The sequence below is a fragment of the Nymphalis io genome, chromosome 11 (genome assembly GCF_905147045.1).
Source record: "Nymphalis io chromosome 11, ilAglIoxx1.1, whole genome shotgun sequence".
NCBI lineage: Eukaryota > Metazoa > Arthropoda > Insecta > Lepidoptera > Nymphalidae > Nymphalis > Nymphalis io.
This window is the reverse complement of record NC_065898.1, coordinates 10,676,887-10,695,188: the sequence shown is the minus strand read 5'-3', so window position 1 is coordinate 10,695,188 and position 18,302 is coordinate 10,676,887. Positions and strand designations below refer to the sequence as shown.

Sequence of the window (18,302 nt, the reverse complement as noted above, 5' to 3'; positions counted from 1 at the left end):
TAGATGAAATTATTAGATAGAAAACTTCGTATGTTGAATACATTTTGTGCAAAACCTGAGCACTTGCCAGTCTACCTACCTAAAACAATAATAAAAAAATATATTGATTTAATATTGAATAAAAAACAATGTCGTGGCGAAATAAAAAAATATAATAAAAATTAAAAGTCATAAATAAATCAATTTTTTTTATAAACGGATACTGCTAGATAAATAGGCCACCTGACGGTTAAACATTAACCATCTCTTATATCGTCAAAACATCATCAAACTTGAATAGTAAGGTTTATGACTCTTGTGTCTGTATTTACACTGTCTCGTCACCCCTAAAAGCGGAACCGAACAGTACTAAGTATAGCTGTTTGACGGTAGGATACCTGATAAGTGGGTGATACCTACCCAGAAAAGTCCCTACTACCAAGTTAATACGTCATTAATACTACAATCGTTTTTAATTTACAGAGATTATAATGAATGCTATTAATGACAATTATCTAACTAATAATTGAATTGGAATACCAACTTTCTAGTTGAACGTTTCTGTTACGATTATCGTTGAACCGAATGACGTCGACGAGTGAGAACTGTTCCGTGCCAAATGTCCACGTACTGCAACGTGGTTAGGTTTAATTAATGCTGGAAATTATGCATTAAATTTTAGAATGGATGGAAGGATTTATTTAAAGAATATTCACAATACTTTTCTAGGTTCTATCTTTTTCGTTCTTTGTTTAAGTTTATGTCATCAATATTATATAAAAATACGCTGCTCGAATGTGAGTTGGGGGTTAAAAATCTGTCATATTGCCATTCGTTACATGCATTTTTCCCCACGAAATTGAAAAAAGTAACTAGAGTAACTGTTACAAAATAACTAAAGCTGATTTCAAGAACATAATGAATTATTATTTTTGTTCTCTATAAAGTGTCATCGTAAGTATTCATCATATAACCAGCTAGTTCCTTATTACGTACCCTATATCATCTTCTGTACTCCTGATGATATATATGATCGGTTAAATTGTTAGGGCGTGAAACTATAAGAAACAAACAATGTCACTTTGTTAGTAAGGATAAATTGTATACGTCACGTATTTTGTTGCATCTGGTCTTCATAAAATACATTTGAAGCGAATTTAAACTATTAATTAAGATAAAAGAAAACTCGTCGTTTTACAAGATGATTTTAAATTTAAAGTAACATCCACATTGAGAATGTAGTTTCTACTGAGAAGAGCTGACAGGGGAGAAATAAATAGAATCAGTAGTTACTCTTTTACGATAAGTAAATTACAAAAATAATTAAATACAATTGAAATATTATTTATCCCGCATGGAAATTAACGAATAACATTACATTTATCATTTATATAATATTTTACGAGCACTACGCCTTATGAATCAATTAATTTTGACATGAGTTTTATTAATAGGCGTGTAATGTTAAATTCATACATGTTTTTTGGCTCACTTGGCTTGATACTATTGGCTAATCAGACAATATCTTATTGCACAACCCTGTATAATATTCCTGTGCATTTATGCGAGTTATATCAATGCTAGTTGTAATGTGTCATAACAGACAGCTGGGTCTAATGTGGTCTTAGCGCTCGTAGCATATTGACAATATACGATATATATACGATATATACTTACGCACCTAAATAAGATATTTCATATCGGATACTTCAAATTAAAATAAGATAAAAAACAAATCGCATTAAAAATATCTAACTTTATTTTTCGTAACGAATAATGAGGACGTTTTTTTTTATGATTGTAAAATATTTTAATAAATAAATAACAATTCTAATTCATTCATTTAATCATTTAATTTTAAGAAAGGTTTTTACACCCCTTTTACTGCAATAGTGTAGCAGATTAAGAACCCATATAATTTATCACATCAGAACACAAAGATACTCTTATGTGAACTTTGAATTTTCATTTTACAATTATGTAACGAGTAGTGAGCCTACAGTCCACAGCAGAGGAAGCCTTTGTAACGCCATTCACGACTTTGGTTCCGTAAAGTTACACCATTATAAAAAAATATTTTTGAATGTGTATTTTTATAAATTAAGTTTCAATTTTTTTTTATTAAATAGGTAGATGGACAGATGACCCATCAGTTGGTTAGCGGTCAGCACTGCCCATTACCAATGGCGCAGTAAGAAATACTAACCATTCCTTACATCATGAATGCACCATCAACCTTGGGAACTAAGATGTTATGTCCCCATTATATTTATACAAATGAACTTTCTTAAATCAATTCACTATTATTATTATCATGTAAATTTGTCTGTTTATATTATACTACGTATAACAACATAATATATTATACCACTAAAATCATATTGCTTTTAAGAATTCCAATTTTATTTTAATGAAAATACTACATGATTTTTTTTACTTGTCGTCCATTGCGGGCCGTGCTTTACACTTCTTTATTATGATATTACTTTTTTTAAGTCGTGATATTTACGACAATTTTATCGCGATTAATCAAAATATTTTGCTAAAAATTCAATTGATGGTAATTTATCGCGCAAACGTACAAGATGACGTACTAATTTTATTAATTATCAAAATGCCGCGCCTCGCGTCACGGTGTCAGGTGTTCGTGATGACATAACCTCTTGTTTGGCCATTAGCACGATTAAGAGTTTAGGTAATGTGAGTGTAACAATTATATTTTAATATTACAATAACGTATCAATTAGCCTATTTCGTGGGAGGGCTTTTTTCGAGCACATCTGGGTTACCACACGGTTTTCATATATTCTACCGCAACAGCAATATTTAGAGCACCAATTAGTGATTAGTATTTCCTGACCGTATTTCCTGATAGGTACAATGTTGGTGTCTTCCAATCCAGAGTAAACAGGTTTCTTATAGGCAAGCGTGCTACATCTTTGACCGTGTCGAGGCTTAACATCAGGCAAGTCAACGGTCAAACGCTGGCCTATTAATTGTAAAAAAAAGTGTAAGTACAATCACATGGTGACGCATTCACGATATAAGGCATGGTTAATAATTCGTACATTGACAATGTATAAGGGCATCAGGTGGCTCATTTGTCAACTTACCTATATTATATAAAAAAATCGTTTCCTTCACGAGATGAATTAAAAGCACAAATATTAATCACCTGAAAATCCATTGGTGCTCGCCCCGTAATCTTTGGTTATGATTTACGAAAAATGTCTTGAAAAATATCTTAATATCCAATTAATAAATAATGATGACGCATAAAAGCGACAAAGTCGGCTATTCAACTTTTACTACATTAGTATTTTCATGAATACGCTAAAGTTAACCACTTTAATAGTTTATTTTGATAACATTACTGTAACGTATAAATTATGAAAATAAATAAATGAAAAAAAAGACAACAAATTATTTAAATTTTTTTATTTGACTATTTTATATTGAATACAATATATTTAGAATTCAATGACAATCCCAAAAAACTAATTACACTAATCATATAAATAATTATAACAAGCCAATCAGGCGTATAAAAAAAACATCTTCATGTGCTTGGATCATATAAATATTACTAATACTATACAACAATATTAAAGTAAAAGGTCAGTAAAAGGTCAGTAAAGAGCAAAAATCAGTATGTAAGCGTTATTGAAAGCTGCGTTAAAATAATCTACATCGTCATAGCTTTATTGAAAAAAAGAAAAACAAAATCACATTACATAATTATATACTTTTATATAAATAAAAATTATATCCTTATATATAATAATTATATACCTTTTTTGAAAAACGTTCGTTTACTTTACTTTACTTTATAGTTTATTGTACACCACAAAGAAAAAAAATTACAAAACATGGAGACAGTCTAAATAAGAGTAGCGTACAACTTTGGCGACCTTATCGCTACATAGCGATCTCTTAGGCAACGAACGGTGTAAGGAATAACTCATGGGATATGAGATAGGTGATGCTATAATAATAAATAAAATAATATTATAATAACAATATAAAACAAAAAACAATGTCAATATAAGTATAAACTACATATATATCAATAAATATATTATAATATCAATACATACTAGAATTACAAGCATATTATATAAATACAACAAATACAATATGTCCTGGAAAAACGACTAAAAAAAGAAGAAAAAAAAAAGTACAAAAAATATTGGCAAATAAAAATATATAGGAAAGTGCCCTTTCAATAAAATAACCCTTAAGTATAATCAGAATCCGTGTAACCGTTTTCTAGTGCTGATTGAAAATACACTGAGCAAAACTAAATAATAAACGAAAAGAAGAAACATTGCAAATACGAGACGAATTCTCGTATTCCAAATCATATATTTGTTCCGTTTGCAGTTGAACCAGTTGGACTTAAGTTGAGTAATAGTGCAAAAATTTTAATAAAAAATATTACACCCCGTCTTGTCCGCTTCTGGTGACAGGAAGGCTGGCTCATTTTTCGCCCACAGAATCGGAAATGCAATTCAAAGGAGAAATGCTGCTAGCATTCTTGCCACCATTTCACGCGGTCGCGATTTGTACAGTAACTACTTTTAATTTTTATTTGTATATATTAGTAATTATTTTTAATTTTTTAAGATCTCGAAATATTTTTAGTAAATTTCATTCTCTTTTGAGCCGAGATGGCCCAGTGGTTAGAACGCGTGAATCTTAACCGATGTCGTGGGTTCAAACCCCGGCAAGCTCCACTGAATTTTCATATGCTTAATTTGTGACGGTGAAAAAAAACATCGTGAGGAAACCTGCATGTGTCAAATTTCACTGAAATTCTTCCACATTTGTATTCCACCAAGCCGCATTGGAGTAACGTGGTAGAATAAGTACCAAGCCTTCTCCTCAAAAATGGAGAGGAGGCCTTAGCCCAGCAGTGGGACATTCACAGGCTGTCACATTCTTTTTTAGATATCTAACTGTAATAGCGACATAGTTTTATCTTCCAAATATTTTATATTATTTGAAAGAAAAAATAATGACAATACAATATAAAAAAAATAATAGTTCGCATCAGTTATCATCGGTAGCAAACAAACATTTCTGGAAAAGGGAACCTAAAAATGCTACACTATCTTATAATAAACAATATATTTGATTAAATAATCCTTTTTCGGATGACAATTCAGAAAGTGGAACTGTAAACTATGAAGACTTACTAAGGTATAGATTCGAATTTTAAAATAGGAAGCTGAAAATAAAATAGCCGTATATTGAATCGCTAGAACCTTTCACTTCAATTTCCGTCTATGATTTACAGCCAAAGATCATTTGAAAAGTCTCCGTACGTGTCTTTGATCTCGATAGCTGGTACGCTTTTCTAAATACTTTGGTGCATTCTGAAAAAGTACCATCAGCCTCAAACATTAGTATTAGTTTATTGGTGTTCGAAAATTGATGTATCTCATTGTATACTTAGTATTGATGTGTTCTGTTTGGAAGGATGATTGAACTCTTGTAACTGCAGGCACAAGGTACATATCATGTTAGATTGCAAGGTTAGAAGTGATGAGGCGAACGGGTGATATTTCCTATGGCACCAATGTCGGGCGGTTGTGACCACTTACCATCAGGTGGCCCATCCGCCCGTCCGCCCAACTATATCATAAAAAAGAACTCTGCCAATACTACGAGTACATGAAAAATGAAGATAAACTAATGTAATAAATACGTCATATTCATTTTTCATGTCCTCGTAGGAATATACGTACGACGCTATGATTTCACATCAAATATACCCTTTACACTGTATAATTTAGAATATTACTTTAAACTATATTAAACATTAGAGTAATATAACTTATATAGGAAGCTTAATTAAAATTTTCTTTTATTTTGGAAGCCGTAAAACCAAATAAATGTGATGATAACCAGTAATACAAGCGCTAGCATTCACACATGTGTACAAATAATGGGCAGTATTAATTATATTAAGAGATACGAATTTTTGCTGCTGACTTTACCTATTAGGTTAGTTGCTAGTTTTAATGTCATTTTAAATACATTTTACTGCCCCTCCGCAATGAGAACGGTTAATTGGGTTAGGTAATTTCGTGCAATTGCACACGCGCATCTCCGGTCTGTTTTTTTATCATTGATGACAAAAAAATAATTGTATCTAAACCGATCTCTTATTTTCCTATAAGTTTAAAATAACTATATAAGTACTTGGTGATATTTCTGAGCATGGAGACAGGAAATGAGCACTATAGCTACATTAAATAATTACACTATACTTTTTTCATCAAAATGGAAATCATGACACGTGATCTTGTAATGTCTAAGGTTCCACTTAATGTCAGTATTTTTATAATCATCAAGGTGCGTCGACGCACAGGGAAAATATATAGTCAACCCGAAGGGAATTCCTAGACATATTACACGTCAAAAATTACAAACTCATTCTCTCATACAACACGTTAGTTTACAACTTTAGCCTGTCTTAAAGTTATGTTTGATGGAGCTTGCAATGTTAATAGATCTATGATGAAAAATATTTTAGTTTTTTTAAATACTATTAATATTTTAGTTTTTTTTTTTTTTGTGTAGGTAGGAATTATGTGATGGACTTGTGACGTTAAACGTTTGTCGCTCCAGTAATTTTTATTGATACATATTTTGTATCTGTTTTTCATTGTATTTTTCATTATCTATACTAATATTATGAATGCGAAAGTAACTTTGTCCGTCTATTACGCTTTAACGCCTAAACCACTAAACCGATTTTGATGAAATTTGGTATAACTCATTGGCTACGTTTTTTATTCCTAACACCTCACCCCACCCATCTTAACACATGGACGAAAACTAGTACATGTATAACATATAATATATGCCCCAATATGTATTCTTGCGTGTATATATGCCTGTATATTGTATTTATTTTAGTCGTATCTCCTAAATTCACTTATACGGTCTCTAGACCATTTCCTCCGTCCTTAGGTTACCAGATCGCTCGAAAAGGTCGCCTTACCGCTAGAGAGCGGTCTTTGATATCTGTTATATGGTTGTGTTTGATTTTACTATAATTGTTTTGTCTTGGTGTGTTATTAAGTGTATAATAAATATAATCAAAGATTAACGTTTTTTTTTCAAAAAAAAAACTTATATATAATTATCGTTTATAAAATCTTTATCTTGTTTTAAAATTTCCCTGACTACAATCTAAGAATGTTAAAATGGAAGATTATTTCAAATTATTTATTAAAAAAAATTTAAAACGGTTCATATGAGAAATTTGAATTTTACTACAAAGATGTGATTACTACAATATTAATAATAATACAATTAACACAATATTGTTAATAATAATATTGTAGTAATCACATCTTTGTAGTAAAATTCAAATTTCTCATATGAACCGTTACCAAAATTGAATTGCTTATAAAAATGTTTATATTTACTACGCCAATGGCTGAAGTAGATTTCAATCAATCAAAGGAATGCGCTCAGCTCTTCCAATCCTTAATATAGGCTGTATCGGCAGCGGTGAGGGGTTGAATAATCCAAGATGATGGATGAAAGATGATGATGATTTTCGAAGATGTAGAAAAATAAAAGAAGCGTAAGGCTCTCAATTCAAATTGCATGCAGTGTCTTAAACGAATGTACAGATATCAAGGCGAAGGGGTGCAATATTTAAATCTAACCACTCGCAGTTGATAAAAAGTATGACGTTGAATTTGGTTAAGTTTCTCAACCCGAGATGTCGCTACCCGTCCTTAATTGGATAGGAAATATGAACAAGGCATTGTATCCTTTATATGTATCGAAAATATAGAAACGATTTTTTTAGCTAATATAATATGAATTATTTATTATAAAAAATTTCATTTAAGTCTAAAAAATAACAAAACGTCATGTCTGGGATAAAATTAATCGTATACATTTATATATTATTTCTAAGAATACATCGGTACAATGATTATTCCATTACATAAATAGCAAAATGTTTAATTATATTGACAATTTAATAATGAAAGTTGATCCAGCTTAGCTATTATGGAATTACAGTTGAAAACATATTTGTTTCACAGTTTTAGCATAATTTATGTTAAAGTGTTGTGTCGTGTAAAAAGATTACTTATTTCAGAGATGTGTGCTCGTATTACACATACAGATATAAAGCAATCAACGCACATATCCAAGACTTAGCAACGGATTCTTTTTTTAAATTTGACACTCAAAAATCAACATCGTTTTATAGCTCGTAAATCAACAGTTAAGAATGAATGTTGTCATTCGTTCGTTCAACAGATGGCCCTTTTATTGCAATTACAATTTGTTGACTTACCAGTCTATTTTCCGTTCTTCGCACTTTGATCAGAACCCGATCATTTAAACAACAGATGCTCTGTCGAATGTTTATCAATGTTTTTTTTTGTGTTTTCCTTCAGTTTTTTGTTTTACGACTTAAGAGATTTCGATAGTCTTTTGTACGGCTCTGAGAAGCTTGTTAGTACAGTTAGTTTCGTATATTAAAAGCTTAAGGTACACGGCAACCATCGAACGAGTCAATCTTACCGTGTTTTGTTTCTTTTTTTATATCGCGTAGTTTTTTTGCTCAATAATTTCCAACCAGTGTTAAATTAGTTAAAAATATTACCATTATTTTCTAAAAATCTTAAAGTAAAACCTTACAATAAATAACAATTCGAATCAATTCTCAGGCACAATCGCTCTTATTTATTAACCATGTATTTTTATTATTTAGTATTATGCATACTAGTGTTTGCGTAGTGGTCGAAATTTGACCATAATCAATATTGAACATTTGAGCTAAACATAATATTAGCTAGCTTAGCCTATTTATATATTAATATTTAGATTATAAATGATTAGAATGCTAATAGCTACTTAAATAAAATTACGAGAAAATTATTGGTAAAAAACTTCGGATAAATAAAAAACCTTTACGCTTTTAAGTATATAAATTTTCTCAAGTACCTCCCTCGTTGGTCTGTCTAGCTTCTTGACCTTATCGTATAGCTTTGGAGGGATAAAGATATAGGGGCTCGATAATGTTTATTGTTTTATAATATGAAGCACGTAATTTTTAACAGCAAAATAATTACATATATACATATACAGACGAGCCGGTTGGCGTGGTTGGTGGATGCTTGCCTTTCACATTAAAGGTTGTGGGTTCGATTCCCACCCAGACCGGATATTTGTATGCATGAACATCTCTGTTTGTCCTGAGTCTGGATGTAATTATCTATATAAGTATGTATTTACAAAAGACAAATAGTATATGTAGTATATCAGTTGTCTGGTTTCCATATTACAAGCTCTGTACAAGCTTAATTTGGGATCAGATGGCCGTGTGTGAAAAATGTCCCAGGATATTATTATTATTATTCTCAATAGTCTCTAAGCGAAACTCAAAACTATATTTTTATTCTGTATTTAAAAAACTTGCACTTTTGTAATTCATCTTGATTTGGTGGTGGAGAAAAACATAGTGCATCTATCGGCTGGATTTGTGCATCATGAATTGAATCCGCTGTGGAGCAGCGTAGCTGAATTAACTTCAAACCTTGAGGTCTGTTAGAGTTTTTAAAAGCTAGTTCTAATTTTGAATTTAACCAACAAGGGGGTGTAACTCAGTGGTAGAGTGTCTGCTTCGCATGCTGAAAGTCCTGGGTTCAAATCCCAGCACCTCCATCTATAAATCTTTTATTTTTTAAGCGTATACATCATAACTTTTTAACTTGTTTTGACAATTGAATGTTTGTGAGAAACTTTATATAAAAAGTATTAGAGTTATCACTAATTACAACTAAAAACAATTTTTCGATTCCAGTGTTATCGAGTTAATATACCATTTCAAGACTTATTTTATCCATGGGAAGACGAAAATAATGTTAATATTCACCGCTGTAGGAAACCGCCTTTTCGCAGGAAAACGCGTGTCAGCATCTACATGGGGAAAACATTTGGTTGTGAATTACTATTTGAATGTAATAATGAACGAATTGGCCAATCGCTGATTACATCAAAATTGTTTCCTGCAATCTGATTGGCTACATGACTTACATGTATAGATAATTCACGATTCACGCTGTATTTATCTAAGCAAGTAATAATCTTAGTTACTTTGAAATAATGCGATAAAAGATAATAAAAATAAGTATTTACTGTGATGAATGACGTTGTATTTTTTTATTTTGGAAACGGCACATTAAGAAGTTTATATGGCCCAGTGGCGTGAATCTCAACCGATAGGCGTGGGTTCAAATTCGGACAAGCAGGTAAATGATTTAAGTTGAATACTTTGTGTCAGTCAGTCAGTCAGTCGGTTTGAAAGGTGAGTGAGCCAGTGTAATTACAGGCACACATCTTTTTCAATAAAAACCTTCGTATTCTATAAAAAAAACGTAATAATTAAGTATAAACTGTTTCCGATACCACAATGTGCTGCCAACTATGATGGCGAAGGTATGATGGGGGAGGGAAAAACAAAGCAGCAACTATACAACACAGTAAATTTATACTATAAATCCACTCTGACCGGTCGGAAGAAAAGTTTTCGTGAAACAAAGCACAATGTGATAAAAGAAATAAATGCGCTGAGGAAAGCAACTTATTTATTTTCAATAACATTTTTGCACCTAAAAAAAGAAAAAAAACACGACTGCCCTGACTGAATAAATGAATTAATTTATTCCATATAGTGTCTTGTACTTGGGATGATGTAATCAATCTAGCGATACACCATACGTCGAAACCTGTTAGGGAATTTAACAGTTATAGTAGAATAAACAATCTTACATACATGAATCCTGGAATCATTGCTTCCTTTTTGGATCATTCGTGTAAAAACGCTTTTTTTTTAAAGTCGGCGCGAATTTATTTATTTTCATTTGTGATGTTCATATTGTATAATATATAATCTTTAAATAATCCCATTATAATAATATCGATGGCACTATGTCTGAGTGAGCCAGAGCAACTACAGTGCACAAGGGACATACAACTCAGTTAAAGCTGGTGGCAAATTTATCCCAACCCGTGGACGGTGACACGCGTATACGTTGTAGAAATTTTATCTCCACAGTTACAGTGTCAACGGTCGAAGGAAACCTCGGTTCTGCCTTCAACAAAAAAAAAACAAATAATAATAATTTACCTGTCATTATGGACAACAAAATCGGTACAATTACGAAACATTTCTCAATAAATATACGAACAATATTCAAATACTTATCTTCGTATTGTATTTTGTTTATTATCTATGAATAATTTTCAATAACTATAAATACATAATATAAAACTAAGTATTCTATATATCTTGAGAAACACAATATATTTTCCACGAAATTTACAGCGAACAGTGAAGTATTCCGTCCATTAAGTACGCCCTGGATGTACATTAGCATTTCCGAGAAAATCGGGGTTTAAACAGCTTTAGTATAATATTAATTAAAAACGAAATGACTTTGTAGACATTCAGATTAGATCAGAAAGCAGATATGTACCATAATCCGAATTTGCTTTTCTTGTTTCGGCTGACACTGATCCAGTCCCAGTCTTCTGAAATGTCTAGCTAATTCTAAAGCCAATGCAAGTATCTCGAAGGTTTATAATTTTGTTTGCTGATAGTTAGATGTTCTAGCTTGTATTGCAATGATCTTTGATCAGTGAATAGATTATTACTATTGATAATATTTTTTTCTCTTTTTAAAACATTATTACATATTGTCAAATTAATTTCTCTTCTCTATTTTGTATAATTTTCATAATTTAATAATTATGTCATATTTATGTGAATTATTAAATTCACAATATATTCAGCCAGTGTGACCGAAATAATCTGAGTTTGCGGTCGGTTTTTATCTTGTACTATAGATAGGTATCAGATGAGTACATCTAGTGCCGCAACTTTCTTAATATCCATCGAATACGATGGATACTTCGTAAAGTTTTTTTTTTATTTTGTAAGTGAAGTCTTTGTTACACATACAAAATATATTATACATGTGTGTGTTATTGACGAAGAGATCAATCTTTTGCGGTTTTGAAATTCTTTCAAAAAAGGTAAATATTGCTTTCTAATTTAATCAGTCGCATAAATATATAGACACATATTATTGTGTTTTTTTTTAAAGTGATTTATTTTTAAATTTCATTTGGAACTATATAGACTCCTATGATATCTAAATAGTAATTTCAGGAATAAAATTTTAAGTTTGAATATTAAGATTCATAAAAAAATTAAATTAAAAAACAGTTCGTGCGTACACTCAATGTCGTAATATTAATTAAAATGGAAAAGGCGTTTATATCCTTTAAGAGTTCATTTGGATCCTTGTCTATTGATAAAGGTTTTCATTTCCAAATAGTTGAAAGTAGCGGCCAACCGTGACTTTCAATTAAAATTTTCACTCAGAGTAATTGGGTTTTAGATTTACTTTTGAAAACTATGTATTTATTACCTGGACTAATTATTTTTTGTTAAATATACCTTCGACTCGACTGCAATTAATATTTTTATAGGCGTAATTCATATTTTTTAGTGTTAATCATCATAAATTATACTGATTAATAAACTAGTATTGATGTGATCTATTTTGAAGAGTCGGTGAGCCAGTTTGACTAGGTACAAGGGATATAACATCTTAGTTTCCAAGGTTAGTGTCGCATTGGCGATGTAAGTGATGGTTAATATTTTTACAGTACCAATGACTGATGGTCCACTTACCATCGGATGGCCTATTTCCAGTCTTCCTACATATTATAAGCAAAGATCATATTAGAAACAAATATTAAAAAAAACTATTATTATCTTCAATAAATAAGATATTTTGTACATAATGTTATAAAAATGAAAATAAACCAAACGTATTGTTTTAAATAATGTCCCATTTTTTCTGTCCGCTTAACGAGGAGCACCACGGGATCGCTTGCACATACCGTGACGCTACGACGAAACAATGTACCATAACTTTATATAATATATAACAAGTTTGTTCTGAATCGCGCATACGTTTGATTCAGAAAACTCTTAATAAAATCTAAGTATATTAATTATACAGTACATTACCACGGCGACGTTACTACAAAACACTAATTTACACCATCTCGTATCCAACAAATGTATCATAATGTGTCTGCCCGTCTGTCTGAACGCAATAGACTTGAAAACAACCCAACGAATTCATATCTTTGATTATTGAGAGGAAAAATAAGATCAGATGCGGTTTAAGAGATTACTATAGTAATACTAAATAAGTACTAATAAATTTATCCTCAGACCTTTTATTACATCTTTCAATTGGTTGAATGTATAATTGTGGCAATTTTATTGCGAAATACGTACATGGTATAATATTTAATATTTATTTGTATAATATTTATTTTTAATTATGATAAATATTTTCATAGAAGATATAGAGGACGGGGTTTACCAAAGAAAGTGTGGATGGATTGTGTAATAAAGGATTTGTGTATGAAAGGTAATAATAATATCCTCGGAAATTTTTCACACACGGATATCTGATCCCAAATTAAGCTTGTACAAAGCTTGTGCTATGGAAACCAGACAACTGATATACTACATATACTACTTTTCTTTGTAAATACATACTTATATAGATAATTACACCCAGACTCAAGACAAACAGACATGTTCAAGGTGTAACTGAGATGACGAGTGACAGAAATTAATGGAAGTATAATACATGTTGTGCTGACCCCATACAGTGGAATAAGGACGTAAAGAAGACTTTCAGATAATACCTCAAAAATATATGACGCTTAATTTTTTTTTTCAAAGTGTATATTAATTACGACTTTTTTATTAAATGGCTCTTGTGTATATGTAATATAGTCTATAGTCATGTCAGTAACTGGTGGTAGGGCTTTGTGTGTGTAGCTGTGTGTAGGGTAGCACATCTGGGTAAGTACCACCCACTCATCAGATATTGGGATTAAAGAAACTTTATTCTCATCAAGAAACACATTCACTAACATGAGAACATAATATTACTACAACAATTGCCAAGCGGTGCGGCAAAGCATTATGTATACATGATATTATTAAATGATAGAAAAATACAATTTCGAAGAGGGTATCTATGAAAACTTTTAGATATTCTACCGCAAAACAGCAGTACTTGGTATTGTTGTTTTCCGGTTTGAAGGGTGAGTGAGCCAGTGTAATTACAGGCACAAGGGACATAACATCTTAGTTCCCAAGGTTGGTGACGCATTGGCAATGTAAGCGATGGCTAACATTTATTACAATGCCAATACATTGCGAACGATACATGGCGGACGAGCATATAGGTCAGGTGGCCCATATGCTCGTCCGCCTACCTATACTATCAAAAAAAATATGTCATATATAATTTCTATTATTATTACAATGCAGAGCACGTGAAGCGAAACTGTGGGTTCGAACCCGGACAGACACCAATGAATGTTCATATGCTTAACTTGGTTATAATTTATCTTGTACTCGGTCGGCGGTGTAGAAAAACATCACGAGGAATCTGACGTGTGTTGGATGAATGCCACATGTGCATCCAACTTGCATTTGAGCAGCTTGGTGCACTAGGCTCCAAACCTTATCTTCAAACGAAGGGATTAACCCAACAGCGAGACGTTAGTTTAGTTTTGTTATAAAAAATATTTAATCAAATGTATAATATATCTGATATACTATATATGAAACAGTTAATTCACATAAAGTAAACTTCATTTTATGAAACATGAACGCCATTGTTTTCATACCAAAATTAACTAAAAGCATAACAGGTACAATATAACATTGAATCATTTTAATCTAAACATTTATATACTTGCTTTATTCCACTCCACAGTGCTCATGCTATGCCGGTGACCGTTATTAATACCCATAATACATCTACCCAAAGTATAAAGATTATAGAAGTTGTTTTGAATAGATGTAGTATCGTCATAATATGCGCGGATTTTAATTTCAAACAACACCTGATTATAGTTATTTCATAGATACCAAAGTTACCAAAAACTTTTCCAAGCTTACAAAAATGCGTGCAATTTATCTTGTGCGAACTTAATTTATATTTACATATCTTAATCTTACAATACCTAGATTATCATGACGAAAATTTGAACGTTATATTGTACAAATACATCAACCTTATCGAATTCAATAATGAATATCTTCTGTCAATGCTTGTTACTTAACGTGCCGTAACGGCATCATTTTATAAGATCCTCGCGATGCTTTCTAATACACTTACACCTGATCCATTTCCAAATTGAATTTTCTTGGATATTATATCATACTATATAAATATAACCGGATTTTAAATTTCGAATTGTTGAGTTGATTAAGTTATCAAACATTTTAAATTAAATGAGTTAAAATAAAAACACAATTGCCTCATTTTTTATACTTATATATTTTTTCTTTTTACTTTAGATGAGTTTTTTTTTGTTCCATTTTCAAATTTATTTTTTGATGATTTTATAATTTATGTAGATATATCATTACTATATAAAAGTCAATTGAATTATTATTATTACTGTCTGACTGATTATATTATTTACTAAATAATATTTTTAATGGATACTAAAACCCTTAAATATAAACGTAAATCGTCAAGTTTGTCTAATCGATCTATCCAAAGTGCCATTTCTTCCAGCTCGCTAGTAAAGCGACTATTTAAGTCTGGGCAGGCGAACATTCAGACATTGCTCATTTTAATGGGATCGCGTTACCTCTCATTAGTCTTCGAGGGGTAGACGGAAGTCTTGTGCTAGTAAATATGGTTATCTATTAAGATACATAATAAAAGAGTCTTATATATGTGCCAAAACCAAAAACTTATTATGTATATTACAATTTATTTAATAATAATATCGGTATTAATATCTTGCATAGCAAACTCTAATAGAATTAGTGCAACGATAGTCTTTAGAAATAAATGGCAGAAATTAAAATATATTTTAATTGTAAAAGTGATTAATTCAAGCGGTTTATTCATCTTAGCTCCCGGTGAAAAATATGGTACTAAATTTCAATTATTATTTGATTCTGAATTTAATTCCTTGATCTGAAAGTTCTAGCGAAAACGGATATCTGCTTTAATTAACGTTGAATACTTAAGATATCAAATTCATTTGCACCAACCGTAAATAACACGAATGCTCAAATACCAAAGTATTTCTAATTTAAGTAGCCAGATTGCATCAAGGTATCTTCAGCATAGACAAACATAGGAAGAAGCAGAAATAAGAAAAAACATTGGAGAAGAAGAATTTAAGCCGGTAATATTATATTTTGTTTTTTTATTATTATTATTATTATATTACATCGTCTTGTAGACGTGTATCATGTTGTGTGTTTGTTTTGTATTTTTATCGGTTTATAGTTTCGTAGTTTTATTTGTCTGCGTGTTTCATCTTCAGGCAGCATCACATTCAAAATTTTTGGATTGAAAATATATATATTTTTTATTATCTTTTCTTCATCTTATTTTGTGTCATTTGTCTTCCTTGTTGTTGTCAATTGATCTTAGTGGGTTTGTGGATTCTTAGGCTGGTCTGTATGTTCTTGCATTGGCTTCAGTAATTGCACAAAGGAAGTTTTCAGTCAATAATAATTATCAATCCTAAATTAAATTTGCTCGCTATACAGGCTAAGCCGTTTTAGGCAAAATACTTTAACCTTGCTGGCCAATCCCCATTAATATGATATTTTGAATGATTCAGGAGAAATAAAATATATTTTTGACCCACTTTATAATATATATAATCATTTATATACAGGTGACTGGTTGAATACTATCGATACTTAAGGACGTGATTTTTGACGATCATATATGATTTAAAAAAAATACATAGAACATAAATATTAATAAACTTCTAAGTAAAGTTAACCAAGAGTTATGTAATTAATTATGCGTCGTGTGGACACCCTAGCTGCGCTGTCGACACAAAACAGGTAGGTACATTTAGTTTTCGCGCGGTAGTATACCTACATCCAAACGCCGCCACGTGTTAACAGGGTAGCAGGCTACCTTTGATAAACAAGCATGATCCAATCCCTCTTTATACTTTAATCCTGGCTTAGGATAGGCAAAAATACCAAGATATTTCACTCGTTTAAGCAACAAATTTGTTGACTAGGTAAATGATGTGAACTTGGGACAAAAAGTAATATGAACTGTTTACGTATCTTGGTATTTCCGGCGTATTTAAAAATGGAATTATACTTATTTACAACGATTGTCAATCATTAAACTAAACTATTTACCTACATAACTACACTAACCTTAACAAATGTTCAAAGTGAGCTCCTTCTCGTGTGATACACAGTTCGGCACGTTTACGCATATTGTCTTTCACATGATTTAACACGAATGGGTCACTTTTAACACTTTCGAAAACACTGGTGAGTACACGCTTCTGGATTGTTCTCGAAATACTCGAGAATGTCTGCTTGTAGGGAGACAGGGTATGCCGCTCCTGCTCGTCCTTGGGCATGTGTTGGAGTACGGAACTGTCCAAAGTCTCGTAGCCTTTGATTAGCGTTTAAGATTAGGCTGGCAGTAGGTACTCGGCGATTGGGGAACATCTCCCGGTACAAATTGATAGCACCCGGTAAGCTATCATTCGCACGCGCATAAGCACGAACCATGTCCAGGTATTCTGCATTTGTGTATTGATAAGCCATACTTAATTATTAATGACGAATCACACACGATAGATTAGGTATACGCTTAAGATCGATCGCTAGGCGCGCGCGCGGGAAAACGGACATACGAACCTTACGGCAGCGCTCATCCGACTAATTGGCCGCGGGGCAGGTGTTGCGGGTGTCAAGCGGCACAGTACAACACCGCGCCGCACGCGCCGCCGGCGCCGCCGACGGCGCCGGGCCGGCGCCACCCTTTTGTGTCCACACTTCATTTATATAAATTTAAATTTTTGTAAATTTGGTCAAAAATTAAGTACCTATTTTTTTACATAATTCGAATGAGAATCATGTACCGAGTATCCTCCTAAAATATTGATAGTATTCAACCAGTCACCCTGTATAAATAGAAGCGTGAAGTAATAATATTGGTAAGAAGCACGCCACCCTGAGAATTACTAGCCAGCAGATTAGCGCAGTCCAGGCGAATTTAATCATTTACCGGTTGCGTATATTGGATTGAAGTAAGTCGTTCTCAAGACTTGGTTGCTTCAAAACCAGGTAAGCACATGAATTTTTATGTGCTTAGGTAATTTTCATGTACGGATGAAGATATGCCACATTTATATCCATGAACCTACATTGGAGTGGCGTA

At 31.9% G+C, this 18,302-nt stretch overlaps 1 protein-coding gene and 1 non-coding gene across 2 annotated transcripts in view; one reads left to right on the top strand and one right to left on the bottom strand.

Annotated features, from left to right (window-relative positions):
* LOC126771757 (neuropeptide CCHamide-1 receptor-like) overlaps positions 1-17,760 on the bottom strand; it is a 251,636-nt gene extending 233,876 nt beyond the window's left edge. Inside the window, exons 1-2 of the mRNA XM_050491838.1 lie at positions 17,648-17,760; positions 17,285-17,380 (exon numbers count right to left, since the gene is read on the bottom strand). The gene's annotated coding sequence lies outside the window, so the exon portion shown is untranslated. The remainder of the gene's footprint in view (positions 1-17,284; positions 17,381-17,647) is intronic.
* Positions 9,613-9,684, top strand: Trnaa-cgc (transfer RNA alanine (anticodon CGC)). Its single transcript has one exon. It is a non-coding gene; the product is annotated as a tRNA-Ala (tRNA).
* Positions 17,761-18,302: the final 542 nt, after the last annotated feature.